At 46.4% G+C, this 22,218-nt stretch overlaps 1 pseudogene; it reads left to right on the forward strand.

Moving 5' to 3' along the window:
- Positions 1-200: 200 nt before the first annotated feature.
- On the forward strand, positions 201-18,993 carry LOC120053373 (annotated as a pseudogene).
- The last annotated feature ends 3,225 nt before the right edge of the window (positions 18,994-22,218 follow it).

Genomic DNA, 22,218 nt, shown 5'->3' on the forward strand with positions numbered 1-22,218 from the left:
GTAAAAGACTATATAGATTGATGTGTCCTTCCTCAGGGTAAAGACTATATAGATTGATGTCTCTCTCCTCAGGGTAAAGACTATATAGATTGATGTCTCCTCTCCTAGGGTAAAGACTATTAGATTGATGTGTCCTCTCCACAGGGTAAAGACTATATAGATTGATGTGTCCTCCCTCAGGGTAAAGACATATAAGATTGATGTGTCCTCTCCTCAGGGTAAAGACTATATAGATTGATGTGTCCTCTCCACAGGGTAAAGACTATATAGATTGATGTGTCCTCAGGGTAAAGACTATATAGATTGATGTGTCCTCTCCTCAGGGTAAAGACTATATAGATTGATGTGTCCTCTCCTCAGGGTAAAGACTATATAGATTGATGTCTCCTCTCCTCAGGGTAAAGACTATATAGATTGATGTGTCCTCTCCTCAGGGTAAAGACTATATAGATTGATGTGTCCTCTCCTCGGGTAAAGACTATATAGATGATGTGTCCCTCAGGGTAAGACATATAGATTGATGTCTCTCTCTCAGGGTAAAGACTATATAGATTGATGTGTCCTCCTAAGGTAAAGACTATATAGATTGATGTGTCCCTCCTCAGGGTAAAAGACTATATAGATTGATGTGTCCTCAGGGTAAAGACTATATAGATTGATGTGTCCTCTCCTCAGGGTAAAGACTATATAGATGATGTGTCCTCTCCTCAGGGTAAAGACTATATAGATTGATGTGTCCTCTCTCAGGGTAAAGACTATATAGATTGATGTTTCCTCTCCTCAGGGTAAAGACTATATAGATTGACGTGTCCTCTCCTCAGGGTAAAGACTATATAGATTGATGTGTCCTTCCTCAGGGTAAAGACTATATAGATGATGTTTCCTTCCTCAGGGTAAAGACTATATAGATTGATGTGTCCTCAGGGTAAAGACTATATAGATTGATGTCTCCTCTCCTCAGGGTAAAAGACTATATAGATTGATGTGTCCTCTCCTCAGGGTAAAGACTATATAGATTGATGTCTCCTCTCCTCAGGGTAAAGACTATATAGATTGATGTTTCCTCTCCTCAGGGTAAAGACTATATAGATTGATGTTTCCTCCTCAGGGTAAAGACTATATAGATTGATGTCCTCAGGGTAAATACTATATTGTTTCATGTATTGATTAACCTCTGAAGCTGCTTTGGGTCCGTCCTGTTCTGATGTCGTCTAACTCCTCCATCAGGGGGCGGTTCCTAAGGGCAACGCCACCAAAGAGTACATGGACAGTCTAGACAGCTTGAAACCTGGAGAGGTCATCTATGAATGTCCCAAGTGCTTGCAGCATCCAGCCACAGAGGGCTCACCACTGCAGGTAGACACCATGACAGAGATGGTATAGATATCTATAGATACACATCTAGACACAGAGGGCTCAACACTGCAGGTAGACACCATGACAGAGATGGTATAGATATTATAGATACACACATCTAGACACAGAGGGCTCACCACTGCAGGTAGACACCATGACAGAGATGGTATAGATATTATAGATACACATAAGACACAGAGGGCTCATCACTGCAGGTAGACACCATGACAGAGATGGTATAGATATCTATAGATACATCACATCTAGACACAGAGGGGCTCACCACTGCAGGTAGACACCATGACAGAGATGGTATAGATATCTATAGATACACATACATTAGACACAGAGGGCTCACCACTGCAGGTAGACACAATGACAGAGATGGTATAGATATATAGATACACATCACATCTAGACACAGAGGGCTCACCACTGCAGGTAGACACCATGACAGAGATGGTATAGATATCTATAGATACACATCACATCAAGACACAGAGGGCTCACCACTGCAGGTAGACACCATGACAGAGATGGTATAGATATCTATAGATACACATCTAGACACAGAGGGCTCACCACTGCAGGTAGACACCATGACAGAGATGGTATAGATATCTATAGATACACATCATCTAGACACAGAGGGCTCACCACTGCAGGTAGACACCATGACAGAGATGGTATAGATATCTATAGATACACCGAGACACATCACATCTAGACACAGAGGGCTCATCACTGCAGGTAGACACCATGACAGAGATGGTATAGATATCTATAGATACACTTCTAGACACAGAGGACTCACCACTGCAGGTAGACACCATGACAGAGATGGTATAGATATCTATAGATACACATCTAGACACAGAGGGCTCACCACTGCAGGTAGACACCATGACAGAGATGGTATAGATATCTATAGTACACATCACATCTAGACACAGAGGGCTCAACCACGTCAGGTGAGGGTTACTCACTGTCTTAAGGTGTCTGCATGCTTCCCACCCGAAACAGGTCGGAACAGTTTGTGCGTACAGTACCAGTCAAAAGTTTGGACAAACCTACTCATTCAAGGGTTTTTCTTTATTTTTATTATTTTCTACATTGTAGAATAATAGTGAAGACATCAAAACTATGAAATAACACATATGGAATCATGTAGTAACCAAAAAAGTGTTAAACAAATCCAAATAGATTTTAGATTCTTCAAAGAAGCCACCCTTTGCCTTTGCATGATGACAGCTTTGCACACTGTTATCATTCTCTCAACCAGCTTCATTAGGTAGTCACCTGGAATGCATTTCAATGAACAGGTGTGCCTTGTTAAAAGTTAATTTGTGGAATTTCTTTCCTTCTTAATGTGTTTGAGAAAATTCAGTTGTGTTGTGACACAGAAGATAGCCCTGTTTGGTAAAAGACCAGGTCCATATTATGGCAAGAACAGCTTATATAAGCAAAGAGAAACGACAGTTCATCATTACTTTAAGACATGAAGGTCAGTCAATACGAAACAATTCAAGAACCTTTAAAGTGTCTTCAAGTGGAGTCGCAAAAACCATCAAGCGCTATGATGAATCTGGCTCTCATGAGGACCGCCACAGGAAAGGAAGACCCAGAGTTACCTCTGCTGCAGAGGATAAGTTCATTAGAGTTACCAGCCTCAGAAATTGATGCCCACATAAATGTTTCACAGAGTTCAAGTAAGAGACACATCTCAACATCAACTGTTCAGAGGAGACTGCGTGAATCAGGCCTTCATGGTCAAATTGCTGTAAAGAAACCACTACTAAAGGACACCAATAAAAAGAAGAGACTTTCTTGGGCCAAGAAACACGACCAATGGACATTAGACCGGTGGAAATCTGTCCTTTGGTCTGATGAGTCCAAATTTGAGATTTTTGGTTCCAACCGTTGTGTCTTTGTGAGATGTAGAGTAGGTGAACGGATGATCTCTGAATGTGTGGTTCCCACCGTGAAGCATGGAGGAGGAGGTGTGATGGTGCTTTGCTGGTGACACTGTCAGTGATTTATTTAGTATTCAAGGCACACTTAACCAGCATGGCTACAACAGCATTCTGCAGCGATACGCCATCCCATCTGGTTTGTGCTTATTGGGATTATATAATTAGTTTTCAAACAGGAAAATGACCCAAAACACACCTTCAGGCTGTGTAAGGGCTATTTGACCAAGGAGAGTGATGGAGTGCTGCATCAGATGACCTGGCCTCCACAATCACCCAACCTCAACCCAATTGAGATGGTTTGGGATGAGTTGGACCATAGCCAGCAAGTGCTCAGCATATGTGGGAACTTCTTTCAAGACTGTTGGAAAAGTATTCCAGGTGAGGCTGGTTGAGAGAATGCAAAAAGTGTGCAAAGGGTGGCTACTTTGAAGAATGTCAAATATAAAATATACTTTGACTTGTGTAACACTTATTTTGGTTACGACATGATTCCACACGTGTTATTTCATAGTTTTGATGTCTTCACTATTATTTTACAATGTAGAAAATGGTAAAAAAATAAAGAAAAACCCTTGAATGAGTAGGTGTGTCCAAACTTTTGACTGGTACTGTAGATCATGACAACATTTTATGCCGTTTTTGTTAGTTTTGGTCTTCGGCTTTCGGTTTTCTTCGGTTGTTTGTGTACACAAAAAAGTTTGCCGAGGCTGAAGTCAGTAATTAAGGTCTACACCCCTTCGTCAGTGATTGGAGGAGGGATTTTTCAATTAGGTGTTTGTTGTTATTCAAGGAGACTAATCAGTTTCATGCTAAACAAAACACTTGAGAAATACGAAACATCTTCGTTGGATGTAAAATCGTGCGACTAAGATCTCCTCGGCAAAACCGTCATTTTATGACCGATTTCTTGAGTTATCTTCTATTCGTTCTGACTTTTTGAGGAAGTGGATACTGGCTACGGCGTCTCTAAATGGACAAACAGTACTATTGGTGTTTTATTCTGAAGTATGTGAGAACACTTATTCAGGTTCACCTAGTCGAGTTCTCAACACACACACACACACACACACACACACACACACACACACACACACACACACACACACACACACACACACACACACACACACACACACACACACACACACACACACACACACACACAGTGGGAGAATTGAATACACACTGACTCACACTCATCTAAACACTGGTTAGGCCAATAGCTTCACTAGTTAATGTCCATGACTCCTTCTAGTGAGGTTCAACGTGTCTTTACCGTCTAATACATTGTGTCACTGCTTGTATTGGCTCCTGTCACCTGGAAGTTTGTACGGTTATACAGTCATGTAATCACACATTTCTACCAGGGTCTTTGTCAAAGGAATTAATGTAGGTTTCCCATCTCTCCTCGCCTGTAGCATCTGTAAGCGATGTATCCGTAAGATGGACCACCACTGTCCCTGGGTCAACAACTGTGTCGGGGAGAAGAACCAGCGCTTCTTTGTGCTCTTCACTGTAAGTACCTTCTGTCAGGTCCTACCATACCTCAGTGTAGGAGGAGTCCTGACTGTACCTTATGTCAAGTCCTACCGTACCTCAGTGTAGGAGGAGTCCTGACTGTACCTTATTATGTCAAGTCCTACCATACCTCAGTGTAGGGCGAGTCCTTCCTGACTGTACCTTATTATGTCAAGTCCTACCATACCTCAGTGTAGGAGGGGTCCTGACTGTACCTTATGTCAAGTCCTACCATACCTCAGTGTAGGAGGAGTCCTGACTGTACCTTATTATGTCAAGTCCTACCATACCTCAGTGTAGGAGGGGTCCTGACTGTACCTTATGTCAAGTCCTACCGTACCTCAGTGTAGGAGGAGTCCTGACTGTACCTTATTATGTCAAGTCCTACCATACCTCAGTGTAGGAGGGGTCCTGACTGTACCTGATGTCAAGTCCTACCATACCTCAGTGTAGGAGGGGTCCTGACTGTACCTGATGTCAAGTCCTACCATACCTCAGTGTAGGAGGGGTCCTGACTGTACCTTATGTCAAGTCCTACCGTACCTCAGTGTAGGAGGAGTCCTGACTGTACCTTATTATGTCAAGTCCTACCATACCTCTGTAGGAGGAGTCCTGACTGTACCTGATGTCAAGTCCTACCATACCTCAGTGTAGGAGGGGTCCTGACTGTACCTTATGTCAAGTCCTACCATACCTCAGTGTAGGGCGAGTCCTTCCTGACTGTACCTTATTATGTCAAGTCCTACCATACCTCAGTGTAGGGCGAGTCCTTCCTGACTGTACCTTATTATGTCAAGTCCTACCATACCTCAGTGTAGGGCGAGTCCTTCCTGACTGTACCTTATTATGTCAAGTCCTACCATACCTCAGTGTAGGAGGAGTCCTGGCTGTACCTTATTATGTCAAGTCCTACAATACCTCAGTGTAGTGGGGAGTCCTGACTGTACCTTATTATGTCAAGTCCTACCATACCTCAGTGTAGGAGGAGTCCTGGCTGTACCTTATTATGTCAAGTCCTACAATACCTCAGTGTAGTGGGGAGTCCTGACTGTACCTTATTATGTCAAGTCCTACCATACCTCAGTGTAGGAGGAGTCCTGACTGTACCTTATTATGTCAAGTCCTACCATACCTCAGTGTAGTGGGGAGTCCTGACTGTACCTTATTATGTCAAGTCCTACCATACCTCAGTGTAGGAGGAGTCCTGGCTGTACCTTATTATGTCAAGTCCTACCATACCTCAGTGTAGGAGGAGTCCTGACTGTACCTTATTATGTCAAGTCCTACCATACATCAGTGTAGGAGGAGTCCTGACTGTACCTTATTATGTCAAGTCCTACCATACATCAGTGTAGGAGGAGTCCTGACTGTACCTTATTATGTCAAGTCCTACCGTACCTCAGTGTAGGAGGAGTCCTGACTGTACCTTATTATGTCAAGTCCTACCATACCTCAGTGTAGGGCGAGTCCTTCCTGACTGTACCTTATTATGTCAAGTCCTACCATACCTCAGTGTAGGGCGAGTCCTTCCTGACTGTACCTTATTATGTCAAGTCCTACCATACCTCAGTGTAGGAGGGGTCATGACTGTACCTTATTATGTCAAGTCCTACCATACCTCAGTGTAGTGGGGAGTCCTGACTGTACCTTATTATGTCAAGTCCTACCATACCTCAGTGTAGGAGGAGTCCTGACTGTACCTTATTATGTCAAGTCCTACCATACATCAGTGTAGGAGGAGTCCTGACTGTACCTTATTATGTCAAGTCCTACCATACATCAGTGTAGGAGGAGTCCTGACTGTACCTTATTATGTCAAGTCCTACCGTACCTCAGTGTAGGAGGAGTCCTGACTGTACCTTATTATGTCAAGTCCTACCATACCTCAGTGTAGGGCGAGTCCTTCCTGACTGTACCTTATTATGTCAAGTCCTACCATACCTCAGTGTAGGGCGAGTCCTTCCTGACTGTACCTTATTATGTCAAGTCCTACCATACCTCAGTGTAGGAGGGGTCATGACTGTACCTTATTATGTCAAGTCCTACCATACCTCAGTGTAGTGGGGAGTCCTGACTGTACCTTATTATGTCAAGTCCTACCATACCTCAGTGTAGTGGGGAGTCCTGACTGTACCTTATTATGTCAAGTCCTACCATACCTCAGTGTAGTGGGGAGTCCTGACTGTACCTTATTATGTCAAGTCCTACAATACCTCAGTGTAGTGGGGAGTCCTGACTGTACCTTATTATGTCAAGTCCTACCATACATCAGTGTAGGAGGAGTCCTGACTGTACCTTATTATGTCAAGTCCTACCGTACCTCAGTGTAGGAGGAGTCCTGACTGTACCTTATTATGTCAAGTCCTACCATACCTCAGTGTAGGGCGAGTCCTTCCTGACTGTACCTTATTATGTCAAGTCCTACCATACCTCAGTGTAGGGCGAGTCCTTCCTGACTGTACCTTATTATGTCAAGTCCTACCATACCTCAGTGTAGGAGGGGTCATGACTGTACCTTATTATGTCAAGTCCTACCATACCTCAGTGTAGTGGGGAGTCCTGACTGTACCTTATTATGTCAAGTCCTACCATACCTCAGTGTAGTGGGGAGTCCTGACTGTACCTTATTATGTCAAATCCTACAATACCTCAGTGTAGTGGGGAGTCCTGACTGTACCTTATTATGTCAAGTCCTACCATACCTCAGTGTAGGAGGAGTCCTGACTGTACCTTATTATGTCAAGTCCTACCATACCTCAGTGTAGTGGGGAGTCCTGACTGTACCTTATTATGTCAAGTCCTACAATACCTCAGTGTAGGAGGGGTCATGACTGTACCTTATTATGTCAAGTCCTACCATACCTCAGTGTAGTGGGGAGTCCTGACTGTACCTTATTATGTCAAGTCCTACCATACCTCAGTGTAGGAGGGGTCATGACTGTACCTTATTATGTCAAGTCCTACCATACCTCAGTGTAGGAGGGGTCATGACTGTACCTTATTATGTCAAGTCCTACCATACCTCAGTGTAGGGGGAGTCCTGACTGTACCTTATTATGTCAAGTCCTACCGTACCTCAGTGTAGGAGGAGTCCTGGCTGTACCTTATTATGTCAAGTCCTACCGTACCTCAGTGTAGGAGGAGTCCTGACTGTACCTGATGTCAAGTCCTACCATACCTCAGTGTAGGAGGAGTCCTGACTGTACCTTATTATGTCAAGTCCTACCATACCTCAGTGTAGGAGGAGTCCTGACTGTACCTGATGTCAAGTCCTACCATACCTCAGTGTAGGAGGAGTCCTGACTGTACCTTATTATGTCAAGTCCTACCATACCTCAGTGTAGGAGGAGTCCTGACTGTACCTGATGTCAAGTCCTACCATACCTCAGTGTAGGAGGAGTCCTGACTGTACCTGATGTCAAGTCCTACCATACCTCAGTGTAGGAGGAGTCCTGACTGTACCTTATTATGTCAAGTCCTACCATACCTCAGTGTAGGAGGAGTCCTGACTGTACCTGATGTCAAGTCCTACCATACCTCAGTGTAGGGGGAGTCCTGACTGTACCTTATTATGTCAAGTCCTACCATACCTCAGTGTAGGGGGAGTCCTGACTGTACCTTATTATGTCAAGTCCTACCGTACCTCAGTGTAGGGGGAGTCCCGACTGTACCTTATTATGTCAAGTCCTACCATACCTCAGTGTAGGGGGAGTCCCGACTGTACCTTATTATGTCAAGTCCTACCATACCTCAGTGTAGGGGGATCCTGACTGTACCTTATTATGTCAAGTCCTACCATACCTCAGTGTAGGAGGAGTCCTGACTGTACCTTATTATGTCAAGTCCTACCATACCTCAGTGTAGGGGGAGTCCTGACTGTACCTTATTATGTCAAGTCCTACCATACCTCAGTGTAGGGGGAGTCCTGACTGTACCTTATTATGTCAAGTCCTACCGTACCTCAGTGTAGGAGGAGTCCTGACTGTACCTTATTATGTCAAGTCCTACCGTACCTCAGTGTAGGAGGAGTCCTGACTGTACCTTATTATGTCAAGTCCTACCATACCTCAGTGTAGGAGGAGTCCTGACTGTACCTTATTATGTCAAGTTCTACCATACCTCAGTGTAGAGGGAATCCTTCCTGACTGTACCTTATTATGTCAAGTTCTACCATACCTCAGTGTAGGGGGAATCCTTCCTGACTGTACCTTATTATGTCAAGTCCTACCGTACCTCAGTGTAGGAGGAGTCCTGACTGTACCTTATTATGTCAAGTCCTACCGTACCTCAGTGTAGGAGGAGTCCTGACTGTACCTTATTATGTCAAGTCCTACCATACCTCGGTGTAGGGGGGAATCCTTCCTGACTGTACCTTATTATGTCAAGTCCTACCGTACCTCAGTGTAGGGGGGGATCCTTCCTGACTTTACCTTATTATGTCAAGTCCTACCATACCTCAGTGTAGGGGAGTCCTGACTGTACCTTATTATGTCAAGTCCTACCATACCTCAGTGTAGGGGGAATCCTTCCTGACTGTATCTTATTATGTCAAGTCCTACCATACCTCAGTGTAGGGGAGTCCTGACTGTACCTTATTATGTCAAGTCCTACCATACCTCAGTGTAGGGGGAATCCTTCCTGACTGTACCTTATTATGTCAAGTCATACCATACCTCAGTGTAGGGGAGTCCTGACTGTACCTTATCATGTCAAGTCCTACCGTACCTCAGTGTAGGGGGAATCCTTCCTGAATGTACCTTATTATGTCAAGTCCTACCATACCTCAGTGTAGGGGGAATCCTTCCTGAATGTACCTTATTATGTCAAGTCCTACCATACCTCAGTGTAGGGGGGGGATCCTTCCTGACTTTACCTTATTATGTCAAGTCCTACCATACCTCAGTGTAGGGGGAGTCCTGACTGTACCTTATTATGTCAAGTCCTACCATACCTCAGTGTAGGGGGGGATCCTGACTGTACCTTATTATGTCAAGTCCTACCATACCTCAGTGTAGGGGGAATCCTTCCTGACTGTACCTTATTATGTCAAGTCCTACCGTACCTCAGTGTAGGGGGAATCCTTCCCGACTGTACCTTATTATGTCAAGTCCTACCATACCTCAGTGTAGGAGGGGTCCTGACTGTACCTTATTATGTCAAGTCCTACCATACCTCAGTGTAGGGGGAATCCTTCCTGAATGTACCTTATTATGTCAAGTCCTACCATACCTCAGTGTAGGGGGAATCCTGACTGTACCTTATTATGTCAAGTCCTACCATACCTCAGTGTAGGGGGAGTCCTGACTGTACCTTATTATGTCAAGTCCTACCGTACCTCAGTGTAGGAGGAGTCCTGACTGTACCTTATTATGTCAAGTCCTACCATACCTCAGTGTAGGAGGAGTCCTGACTGTACCTTATTATGTCAAGTCCTACCATACCTCAGTGTAGGAGGAGTCCTGACTGTACCTTATTATGTCAAGTCCTACCATACCTCAGTGTAGGGGGAGTCCTGACTGTACCTTATTATGTCAAGTCCTACCATACCTCAGTGTAGGAGGAATCCTGACTGTACCTTATTATGTCAAGTCCTACCATATCTCAGTGTAGGGGGAGTCCTGACTGTACCTTATTATGTCAAGTCCTACCGTACCTCAGTGTAGGGGGAATCCTTCCTGAATGTACCTTATTATGTCAAGTCCTACCATACCTCAGTGTAGGGGGAGTCCTGACTGTACCTTATTATGTCAAGTCCTACCATACCTCAGTGTAGGAGGAGTCCTGACTGTACCTTATTATGTCAAGTCCTACCATACCTCAGTGTAGGGGGAATCCTTCCTGACTGTACCTTATTATGTCAAGTCCTACCGTACCTCAGTGTAGGAGGGGTCCTGACTGTACCTTATTATGTCAAGTCCTACCATACCTCAGTGTAGGAGGGGTCATGACTGTACCTTATTATGTCAAGTCCTACCATACCTCAGTGTAGGGGGAATCCTTCCTGACTGTACCTTATTATGTCAAGTCCTACCATACCTCAGTGTAGGAGGAGTCCTGACTGTACCTGATGTCAAGTCCTACCATACCTCAGAGTAGGGGGAGTCCTGACTGTACCTGATGTCAAGTCCTACCATACCTCAGAGTAGGGGGAGTCCTGACTGTACCTTATTATGTCAAGTCCTACCGTACCTCAGTGTAGGGGGAGTCCTGACTGTACCTTATTATGTCAAGTCCTACCATACCTCAGTGTAGGAGGAGTCCTGACTGTACCTTATTATGTCAAGTCCTACCATACCTCAGAGTAGGGGGAATCCTGACTGTACCTTATTATGTCAAGTCCTACCATACCTCAGTGTAGGGGGAGTCCTGACTGTACCTGATGTCAAGTCCTACCATACCTCAGTGTAGGGGGAGTCCTGACTGTACCTTATTATGTCAAGTCCTACCATACCTCAGTGTAGGGGGAGTCCTGACTGTACCTGATGTCAAGTCCTACCGTACCTCAGTGTAGGAGGAGTCCTGACTGTACCTTATTATGTCAAGTCCTACCATACCTCAGAGTAGGGGGAATCCTGACTGTACCTTATTATGTCAAGTCCTACCATACCTCAGTGTAGGGGGAGTCCTGACTGTACCTGATGTCAAGTCCTACCATACCTCAGAGTAGGGGGAATCCTGACTGTACCTGATGTCAAGTCCTACCATACCTCAGTGTAGGAGGAGTCCTGACTGTACCTGATGTCAAGTTCTACCATACCTCAGTGTAGGAGGAGTCCTGACTGTACCTGATGTCAAGTCCTACCATACCTCAGAGTAGGGGGAATCCTGACTGTACCTTATGTCAAGTTCTACCGTACCTCAGAGCGATGGTGTAGTTGTGGTGTCTGACTATTGGTTACATTAATGTCCAGCATTTGATGTTTATCTCTCCCAGCGTCTGCGTGGGTAATAACCCTTTATTCACTGTTTTTCTCTCTCCCCCTCTTCCTCTCCACCTCTCTTTCTGTCTTCCTCTCTCTCTCTTTCTCTTCCTCCCGCTCACTTCCCCCATTCTACTCTCTCCTGTTTCCTCTCTCTCTCTCTACCTCCTTCCCCTGTCCCTCTCCTTTCTCTGACTCCATCATTACCCTCTCTCCTTCCTCACTCCCCCCTTCTCTCCTCCTCCCTTCTCTCCTCCTCCCTTCCCCTCTCTCCTCCTCCCTTCCCCTCTCTCCTCCTCCCTTCCCCACTCCCCCCTTCTCTCCCCCTCCCCTCTCTCCCCCTCCCCTCTCTCCCCCTCCCCTCTCTCCTCCTCCCCTCTCTCCTCCTCCCCTCTCTCCTCCCTCCAGATGTACATAGCTCTGATCTCGGTCTACGCCCTCTGCCTCAGTTTCCTACAGTTCTACAGCTGTGTCCACGACCAGTGGAATGGTAGGCTACTGTTTACGTCTACATTCACTGTGGTAGGCTACTGTTTACTTCTACATTCACTGTGGTAGGCTACTGTTTACTTCTACATTCACTGTGGTAAGCTACTGTTTACTTCTACATTCACTGTGGTAGGCTACTGTTCTACATTCACTTTGGTAGGCTACTGTTTACTTCTACATTCACTGTGGTAGGCTACTGTTTACTTCTACATTCACTGTGGTAGGCTACTGTTTACTGCTACATTCACTGTGGTAGGCTACTGTTTACTGCTACATTCACTGTGGTAGGCTACTGTTTACAGCTGTGTCCATGACCAGTGGAATGGTAGGCTACTGTTTACTGCTACATTCACTGTGGTAGTCTACTGTTTACTTCTACATTCACTGTGGTAGGCTACTGTTTACTTCTACATTCACTGTGGTAGGCTACTGTTCTACATTCACTTTGGTAGGCTACTGTTTACTTCTACGTTCACTGTGGTAGGCTACTGTTTACTTCTACATTCACTGTGGTAGGCTACTGTTTACTGCTACATTCACTGTGGTAGGCTACTGTTTACTTCTACATTCACTGTGGTAGGCTACTGTTTACGTCTACGTTCACTGTGGTAGGCTACTGTTTACGTCTACGTTCACTGTGGTAGGCTACTGTTTACTTCTACATTCACTGTGGTAGGCTACTGTTTACTTCTACATTCACTGTGGTAGGCTACTGTTTACTTCTTCATTCACTGTTGTAGGTTACTGTGTTTCTATGTTTAGTGTAATGGTAGGCTACTGTAGGATAAGGGTACGGCTAAGACTATAAGAACTGGTCGTCTAGTACGTTCGGAACAGAGAGTAAAAGGAGCAGGTTTCTGGGCACGGAAGAATAGACTCAAGGCATAATGTACAGACAAGGGTATGGTAGGACGTGAATACAGTAGAGGTAAACCTAGGCATTGAGTGACGATGAGAGAGGTATTGTCTCTAGAGACACCATTTAAACCAGGTGAGGTCACCTCATGTGTGGGAGGTGGAACAAAAGGGTTAGCTAAGGCATATTGAGCAGGGCTGGAGGCTCTACAGTGAAATAAGACAATCACTAACCAAAATAGCAATGGACAAGGCATATTGACATTAGGGATGCGTAGCTGAGAGATCATGGGGTCTAGTGAGTAGCTAGGTGGGCTGGAGACACAGCGATTCAGACAGCTAGCGGGCCGGGGCTAGCAGGCTAGCAGAAGGGCCTTAGGGGGACGCCGCGACGGAAGAGTCTGTTGTAGCTCCCTCGGACGGTTACGTCGGCAGACCAGTCGTGACGGATCGGCAGGGCTCCGTGTAGTAAAAGGGTCCAGGCCAATTGGCAAAATAGGTATTGTAGCCCAAGGAAGTTGGCTGATGGACCTCTTTAGCTAACAGTCCGATATGCTCTGGACAGCTAGCGGGCCGGGGTTAGCGGATGGGCATTCAGGGGACGTCGTGATGGAGGAGCCTGTTCAAAACCCCCTCGGGCGGATTACGTCGGTAGACCAGTTGTGAAGGATCGGCAGGGCTCCGTATCGGCAGTAAAAGGGGTCCAGGCCAATTGGCATTGTATCCCAAGTAGTGGCTGATGGACCCCTTCAGCTTGCCGGGAGATGGGCCTAGCACAGGCTAGCTCCAGGCTAATTGGTGCTTTCTTCGGGACAGAGACGTTAGCCAGGGGGTAGCCACTCGGATAGCAGCTAGCTAGCTACAGGCTAATTGGTGCTTTCTTCGGGACAGAGACGTTAGCCAGGGAGTAGCCACTCGGATAGCAGCTAGCTAGTTGCGATGATCCAGGTGAGAAGATTCAGAGCTTGCGGTAGGAAACAGTATATGTGGGGAAGAAGAGTCCAGTGTGCTCTGGGTTGAATCGCGCTGTGCAGACTGGCAGGAGTTGTCCGGGCTAAAGGTTAGTTGATGAGTTAGTTAGCTGGCTAGCTTCTGGTTTCTTAAGTAAATAAAATATCCATACCACGGGTGAGGAGGGTTGCAGGAGAGTATGTTGGAGTTGAGGTTTAAAAAATATTTAAAAAAATAAATGTGAAGAAAATGGAAAGGAAAAAGATATATACACGGGACAAGACGAAGATGCATGACTGCTACGCCATCTTGGATATGATGAAATAATGATAATAATGATGATGATGAGCATGATAATGATGATGATGATGGCGATGAGGATGAGGATGATTGATGATGAAATGATGATAATAATGATGATGATGAGCATGATAATGATGATGATGATGAAATAATGATAATGATGGTGATGATAATGATGATGATAATGATGTTTATAATAATGATGATATTGAAGGTAATTATGAAAGTGATGATGATGATGATGATACATTTGATTTTAAATTATTCTAAATGTTAATAGAACCTTTATAATCAGAGGATAAAATAATGACACCCCTCTCCTCCTCTGTCAAAATAATGACACCTCTCTCATTCTCTGTCAAAATAAAGACACCTCTCCTCCTCTGTCAAAATAATGACACCCCTCTCCTCCTGTCAAAATAATGACACCCCTCTCCTCCTGTCAAAATAATGACACCCCTCTCCTCCTCTGTCAAAATAATGACACCTCTCTCCTCTCCCACAACTCCATCTCCCAGAATGCACTGACTTCTCTCCTCCTGTGGCGGTGATGCTGATGATCTTCCTCTGTCTGGAGGCCTTCCTCTTCCTCACCTTCACCGTGGTGATGTTCGGAACGCAGATACACTCCATCTGCAACGACGAGACGGTGAGGCACCGAGCGCGCCACACACTGTGGTCGTCACACACCGAGCACGCCACACACTGTGGTCGCCACACACCGAGCACGCCACACACTGTGGTCGCCACACACCGAGCACGCCACACACTGTGGTCGTCACACACCGAGCGCGCCACACACTGTGGTCGCCACACACCGAGCACGCCACACACTGTGGTCGTCACACACCGAGCGCGCCACACACTGTGGTCGTCACACACCGAGCACGCCACACACTGTGGTCGTCACACACCGAGCGCGCCACACACCGAGCACGCCACACACCGAGCACGCCACACACTGTGGTCGTCACACACCGAGCACGCCACACACCGAGCACGCCACACACTGTGGTCGTCACACACCGAGCACGCCACACACTGTGGTCGTCACACACCGAGCACGCCACACACTGTGGTCGTCACACACCGAGCACGCCACACACTGTGGTCGCCACACACCGAGCACGCCACACACTGTGGTCGCCACACACCGAGCGCGCCACACACCGAGCACGCCACACACCGAGCACGCCACACACCGAGCACGCCACACACTGTGGTCGTCACACACCGAGCACGCCACACACCGAGCACGCCACACACCGAGCACGCCACACACTGTGGTCGCCACACACTGTGGTCGCCACCACTTAAAGGAACACTTTAAGGTTAACAGCAGTGGTGGAAAAAATACTCAATTGTCATACTTGAGTAAAAGTAAAGATACTTTAATAGATAATGACTCAAGTAAAAGTGAAAGTCACCCAGTAAAATACTACTTGGGTAAAAGTATTTGGTTTTAAATGTACTTACGTATCGAAAGTAAATGTACAAGTACTGTTGAAGTCGGAAGTTTACATACACTTAGGTTGGAGTCATTAAAACTCGTTTTTTCAACCACTCCACAACTTTCTTGTTAACAAACTAGTTTTGGCAAGTTGGTTAGGACATCTACTTTGTGACACAAGTCATTTTTCCAACAATTGTTTACCGGTTATTTCACTTATAATTCACTGTTTCACAATTCCAGTGGGTCAGAAGTGTACACACACTAAGTTGACTGTGCCTTTAAACAGCTTGGAAAATTCCAGAAAATTATGTCATGGCTTTAGAAGCTTCTGATAGGCTAATTGACATAATTTGAGTCAATTGGAGGTGTACCTGTGGATGTATTTCAAGGCCTACCTTCCAACTCAGTGCCTCTTTGCTTGACATCATGGGAAAATCTAAAGAAATCAGCCAAGACCTCAGAAAAAAAATTGTAGACCTCCACAAGTCTGGTTCATCCTTGGGAGCAATTTCCAAACGCCTGACGGTACCACGTTCATCTGTGCAAACAATAGTACGCAAGTATAAACACCATGGGACCAAGCAGCCGTCATACCGCTCAGGAAGGAGACGCGTTCTGTCCCCTAGAGATGAACGTACTTTGGTGCGAAAAGAGCAAATCAATCCCAGAACAACAGCAAAGAACCTTGTGAAGATGCTGGAGGAAACAGGTACAAAAGTATCTATATCCACAGTAAAACGAGTCCTATATCGACATAACCTGAAAGGCCGCTCAGCAAGGAAGAAGCCACTGCTCCAAAACCGCCATAAAAAAGCCAGACTATGGTTTGCAACTGCACATGGGGACAAAGATCGTACTTTTTGGAGAAATGTCCTCTGGACTGACGAAACAAAAATAGAACTGTTTGGCCATAATGACCATTGTTATGTTTGGAGGAAAAAGGGGGAGTCTTGCAAGCCGAAGAACACCATCCCAACCGTGAAGCACGGGGGTGGCAGCATCATGTTGTGGGGGTGCTTTGTTGCAGAAGGGACTGGTGCACTTCACAAAATAGATGGCATCATGAGGATGGAAAATTATGTGGATATATTGAAGCAACATCTCAAGAAATCAGTCAGGAAGTTAAAGCTTGGTCGCAAATGGGTCTTCCAAATGGACAATGACCCCAAGCATACTTCCAAAGTTGTGGCAAAATGGCTTAAGGACAACAAAGACAAGGTATTGGAGTGGCCACCACAAAGCCCTGACCTCAATCCTATAGAAAATTTGTGGGCAGAACTGAAAAAGCGTGTGTGAGCAAGGAGGCCTACAAACCTGACTCAGTTACACCAGCTCTGTCAGGAGGAATGGGCCAAAATTCACCCAACTTATTGTGGGAAGCTTGTGGAAGGCTACCCGAAACGTTTGACCCAAGTTAAACCATTTAAAGGCAACGTGACCAAATACTAATTGAGTGTATGTAAACTTCTGACCCACTGGGAATGTGATGAAGGAAATAAAAGCTGAAATAAAAAAAATTCTCTACTATTATTCTGACATTTCACATTCTTAAAATAAAGTGGTGATCCTAACTGACCTAAGACAGGGAATTTTTACTAGGATTAAATGTCAGGAATTGTGAAAAACTGAGTTTAAATGTATTTGGTTAAGGTGTATGTAAACTTCCGACTTCAACTGTCAGTTCTTTCCACCACTGGTTTACAGGAACAGTGAACCTCATTCAACGGTATCTATAGATATCTATACCATCTCTGTCATTGGATGGTTCACTGGCTGTTTCCCTGGGTTTACTTTCTGTTGCTCTTCAAATCAGGTGATTAAATGGAGAGTATGCTATTCGTATGCTGAAGGATTGTCTGTCTGTCGATCTGTGCCTGTCTTCATGTCGATCTGTGTCTGTCTGTCTGTCGGTCTGTCTTCATGTCTGTCTCGTCTCGTCTCCCAGGAGATCGAGCGTCTGAAGAATGAGAAGCCGAGGTGGGAGCGGCGTGTGCGCTGGGAGGGGATGAAGGCCGTGTTCGGAGGCCCGCCCTCCGTCCTCTGGCTCAACCCATTCACCGGCCTGCGTCTGCGGCGCCTACTGATGACACGTACATGCCGTAGTGGTGTGGAGTTCTCTGTCTGAGGGCTGAGCAGCCCAAAACACAGCTCTTCCCCGTCTGATACCCCGGACCTCTCTGGACCATCTGTTACCCCCGGACCTCTTTGGACCGTTGGACACATCATGGGGGTTTTGGTGGTACCTTCTGGACTGATAGGATGGGGTGTGACCTGTAACTTACATCATGGAGAACAGCTGTACCCCCCCCATTCCCACTACAGGGCGTCTCCTGAAGTCCCTGTCTCTCTGCTGAGACAGACCAACAGAGTGGAGGGGGACTAAGACTTCTGTCCTCCAGACAGAGAGACTAGGGCTGAATATGGGTCTGTATCTGGGTCTGTCCTCCACACAGAGAGACTAGGGCTGAATATGGGTCTGTATCTGGGTCAGTCCTCCACACAGAGAGACTAGGGCTGAATATGGGTCTGTATCTGGGTCTGTCCTCCACACAGAGAGACTAGGGCTGAATATGGGTCTGTATCTGGGTCTGTCCTCCACACAGAGAGACTAGGGCTGAATATGGGTCTGTATCTGGGTCTGTCCTCCACACAGAGAGACTAGGGCTGAATATGGGTCTGTATCTGGGTCTGTCCTCCACACAGAGAGACTAGGGCTGAATATGGGTCTGTATCTGGGTCTGTCCTCCACACAGAGAGACTAGGGCTGAATATGGGTCTGTATCTGGGTCTGTCCTCCACACAGAGAGACTAGGGCTGAATATGGGTCTGTATCTGGGTCAGTCCTCCACACAGAGAGACTAGGGCCGAATATGGTCGGTCGGTCCTGGTCCTTCCTGCCTCTGGCCACAACCCAAGTGTACTGACTACTGATATTAAACAGCCTGGACATGGAGTCTATCTACTGAACACAGACGTCAGTGCTTCCTCTGCCCTGAGCCTCGACGTACCCAACACCTGAACTATGCCCCTGATGCAACAGACTGAACAGGTTGCGCTGTGACCTGGACCATGTTCAGTAGACTCAAATGGGACAAACACATTTAAACGGGGGAGGTACTACCAGAATTTAGCTAATCCGAAACGCTGAAAAATGTATTTTTGTTGTTTCTTTGTATTTTGTCTCATTGGTTGTTTTTCCTCCTTGTTTAGGAGCTGCTACAGTGATTCCCAAGTCCTGTCCCCCCCTTTACCAATGTTTCCCGACCCCAAGTCCTGTCCCCCCCATTACCAATGTTTCCCAGACCCCAAGTCCTGTCCCCCCCTTTACCAATGTTTCCCAGACCCCATGTCTTGTCCCCCCCTTTACCAATGTTTCCCAAGTCCTGTCCCCCCCCTTTACCAATGTTTCCCAGACCCCAAGTCCTGTCCCCCCCTTTACCAGTGTTTCCCCTGTCCTGTCCCCCCCCTTACCAATGTTTCCCATACTTGGTCCTGGGCCCCCCCTTTACCAATGTTTCCCAGACCCCAAGTTCAGTCCACCATGTTGTTCCCCCTCAGCCCTCCTGACCTCCCTCATGATGAAGGCTTTTTCAGTCCACCATTTTGTTCCCCCTCAGCCCTCCTGACCTCCCTCATGATGAAGGCTGTTTCAGTCCACCATTTTGTTCCCCCTCAGCCCTCCTGACCTCCCTCATGATGAAGGCTGTTTCAGTCCACCATTTTGTTCCCCCTCAGCCCTCCTGACCTCCCTCATGATGAAGGCTGTTTCAGTCCACCATTTTGTTCCCCCTCAGCCCTCCTGACCTTCCTCATGATGAAGGCTGTTTCAGTCCACCATTTTGTTCCCCCTCAGCCCTCCTGACCTCCCTCATGATGAAGATTGTTTCAGTCCACCATTTTGTTCCCCCTCAGCCCTCCTGACCTCCCTCATGATGAAGATTGTTTCAGTCCACCATTTTGTTCCCCCTCAGCCCTCCTGACCTCCCTCATGATGAAGATTGTTTCAGTCCACCATTTTGTTCCCCCTCAGCCCTCCTGACCTCCCTCATGATGAAGATTGTTTCAGTCCACCATTTTGTTCCCCCTCAGCCCTCCTGACCTTCCTCATGATGAAGATTGTTTCAGTCCACCATTTTGTTCCCCCTCAGCCCTCCTGACCTCCCTCATGATGAAGATTGTTTCAGTCCACCATTTTGTTCCCCCTCAGCCCTCCTGACCTCCCTCATGATGAAGATTGTTTCAGTCCACCATTTTGTTCCCCCTCAGCCCTCCTGACCTTCCTCATGATGAAGATTGTTTCAGTCCACCATTTTGTTCCCCCTCAGCCCTCCTGACCTTCCTCATGATGAAGATTGTTTCAGTCCACCATTTTGTTCCCCCTCAGCCCTCCTGACCTCCCTCATGATGAAGATTGTTTCAGTCCACCATTTTGTTCCCCCTCAGCCCTCCTGACCTTCCTCATGATGAAGATTGTTTCAGTCCACCATTTTGTTCCCCCTCAGCCCTCCTGACCTTCCTCATGATGAAGATTGTTTCAGTCCACCATTTTGTTCCCCCTCAGCCCTCCTGACCTCCCTCATGATGAAGATTGTTTCAGTCCACCATTTTGTTCCCCCTCAGCCCTCCTGACCTCCCTCATGATGAAGATTGTTTCAGTCCACCATTTTGTTCCCCCTCAGCCCTCCTGACCTCCCTCATGATGAAGATTGTTTCAGTCCACCATTTTGTTCCCCCTCAGCCCTCCTGACCTCCCTCATGATGAAGATTGTTTCAGTCCACCATTTTGTTCCCCCTCAGCCCTCCTGACCTCCCTCATGATGAAGATTGTTTCAGTCCACCATTTTGTTCCCCCTCAGCCCTCCTGACCTTCCTCATGATGAAGATTGTTTCAGTCCACCATTTTGTTCCCCCTCAGCCCTCCTGACCTTCCTCATGATGAAGATTGTTTCAGTCCACCATTTTGTTCCCCCTCAGCCCTCCTGACCTTCCTCATGATGAAGATTGTTTCAGTCCACCATTTTGTTCCCCCTCAGCCCTCCTGACCTCCCTCATGATGAAGATTGTTTCAGTCCACCATTTTGTTCCCCCTCAGCCCTCCTGACCTTCCTCATGATGAAGATTGTTTCAGTCCACCATTTTGTTCCCCCTCAGCCCTCCTGACCTCCCTCATGATGAAGATTGTTTCAGTCCACCATTTTGTTCCCCCTCAGCCCTCCTGACCTCCCTCATGATGAAGATTGTTTCAGTCCACCATTTTGTTCCCCCTCAGCCCTCCTGACCTCATCTCTCATCTCTCTGCTGATTTAGTTGTCTTCACAACAGAGCCATTGTGACACAGGGTATTGATGATCGTCAAACAACAGTTTGTTTTATGAGATATGAGTACCCTAATCAATACAATCATCAATCATGCAAATATCCGCCATTGATTAATGCCGTATATTTTTAACTGTATCCGTTTGATTTATGATTGTAGATATAATTTGTTTTAAAATAAAGAGATTTAGTCTGTGAACAACATGTCCATTTGTAAAAGGCTGATGTGGAAAAAGGACCCTCATTATTAGACTCCCTGAGGCTCTGTAGGATGTGTCTCTGGAGACATGCTATCTGGAGATGATTAGACTCTCTGAGGATCTGTAGGATGTGTCTCTGGAGACATGCTATCTGGAGATGATTAGACTCCCTGAGGCTCTGTAGGATGTGTCTCTGGAGACATGCTATCTGGAGATGATTAGACTCCCTGAGTCTCTGTAGGATGTGTCTCTGGAGACATGCTATCTGGAGATGATTAGACTCCCTGAGGCTCTGTAGGATGTGTCTCTGGAGACATGCTATCTGGAGATGATTAGACTCCCTGAGGGTCTGTAGGATGTGTCTCTGGAGACATGCTATCTGGAGATGATTAGACTCCCTGAGGCTCTGTAGGATGTGTCTCTGGAGACATGCTATCTGGAGATGATTAGACTCCCTGAGGCTCTGTAGGATGTGTCTCTGGAGACATGCTATCTGGAGATGATTAGACTCCCTGAGGCTCTGTAGGATGTGTCTCTGGAGACATGCTATCTGGAGATGATTAGACTCCCTGAGGATCTGTAGGATGTGTCTCTGGAGACATGCTATCTGGAGATGATTAGACTGCCTGAGGATCTGTAGGATGTGTCTCTGGAGACATGCTATCTGGAGATTATTAGACTCCCTGAGGCTCTGTAGGATGTGTCTCTGGAGACATGCTATCTGGAGATGATTAGACTCCCTGAGGCTCTGTAGGATGTGTCTCTGGAGACATGCTATCTGGAGATTATTAGACTCTCTGAGGCTCTGTAGGATGTGTCTCTGGAGACATGCTATCTGGAGATGATTAGACTCCCTGAGGCTCTGTAGGATGTGTCTCTGGAGA

This window comes from Salvelinus namaycush, chromosome 1, assembly GCF_016432855.1.
Source record: "Salvelinus namaycush isolate Seneca chromosome 1, SaNama_1.0, whole genome shotgun sequence".
Taxonomy (NCBI): Eukaryota; Metazoa; Chordata; class Actinopteri; order Salmoniformes; family Salmonidae; genus Salvelinus; species Salvelinus namaycush.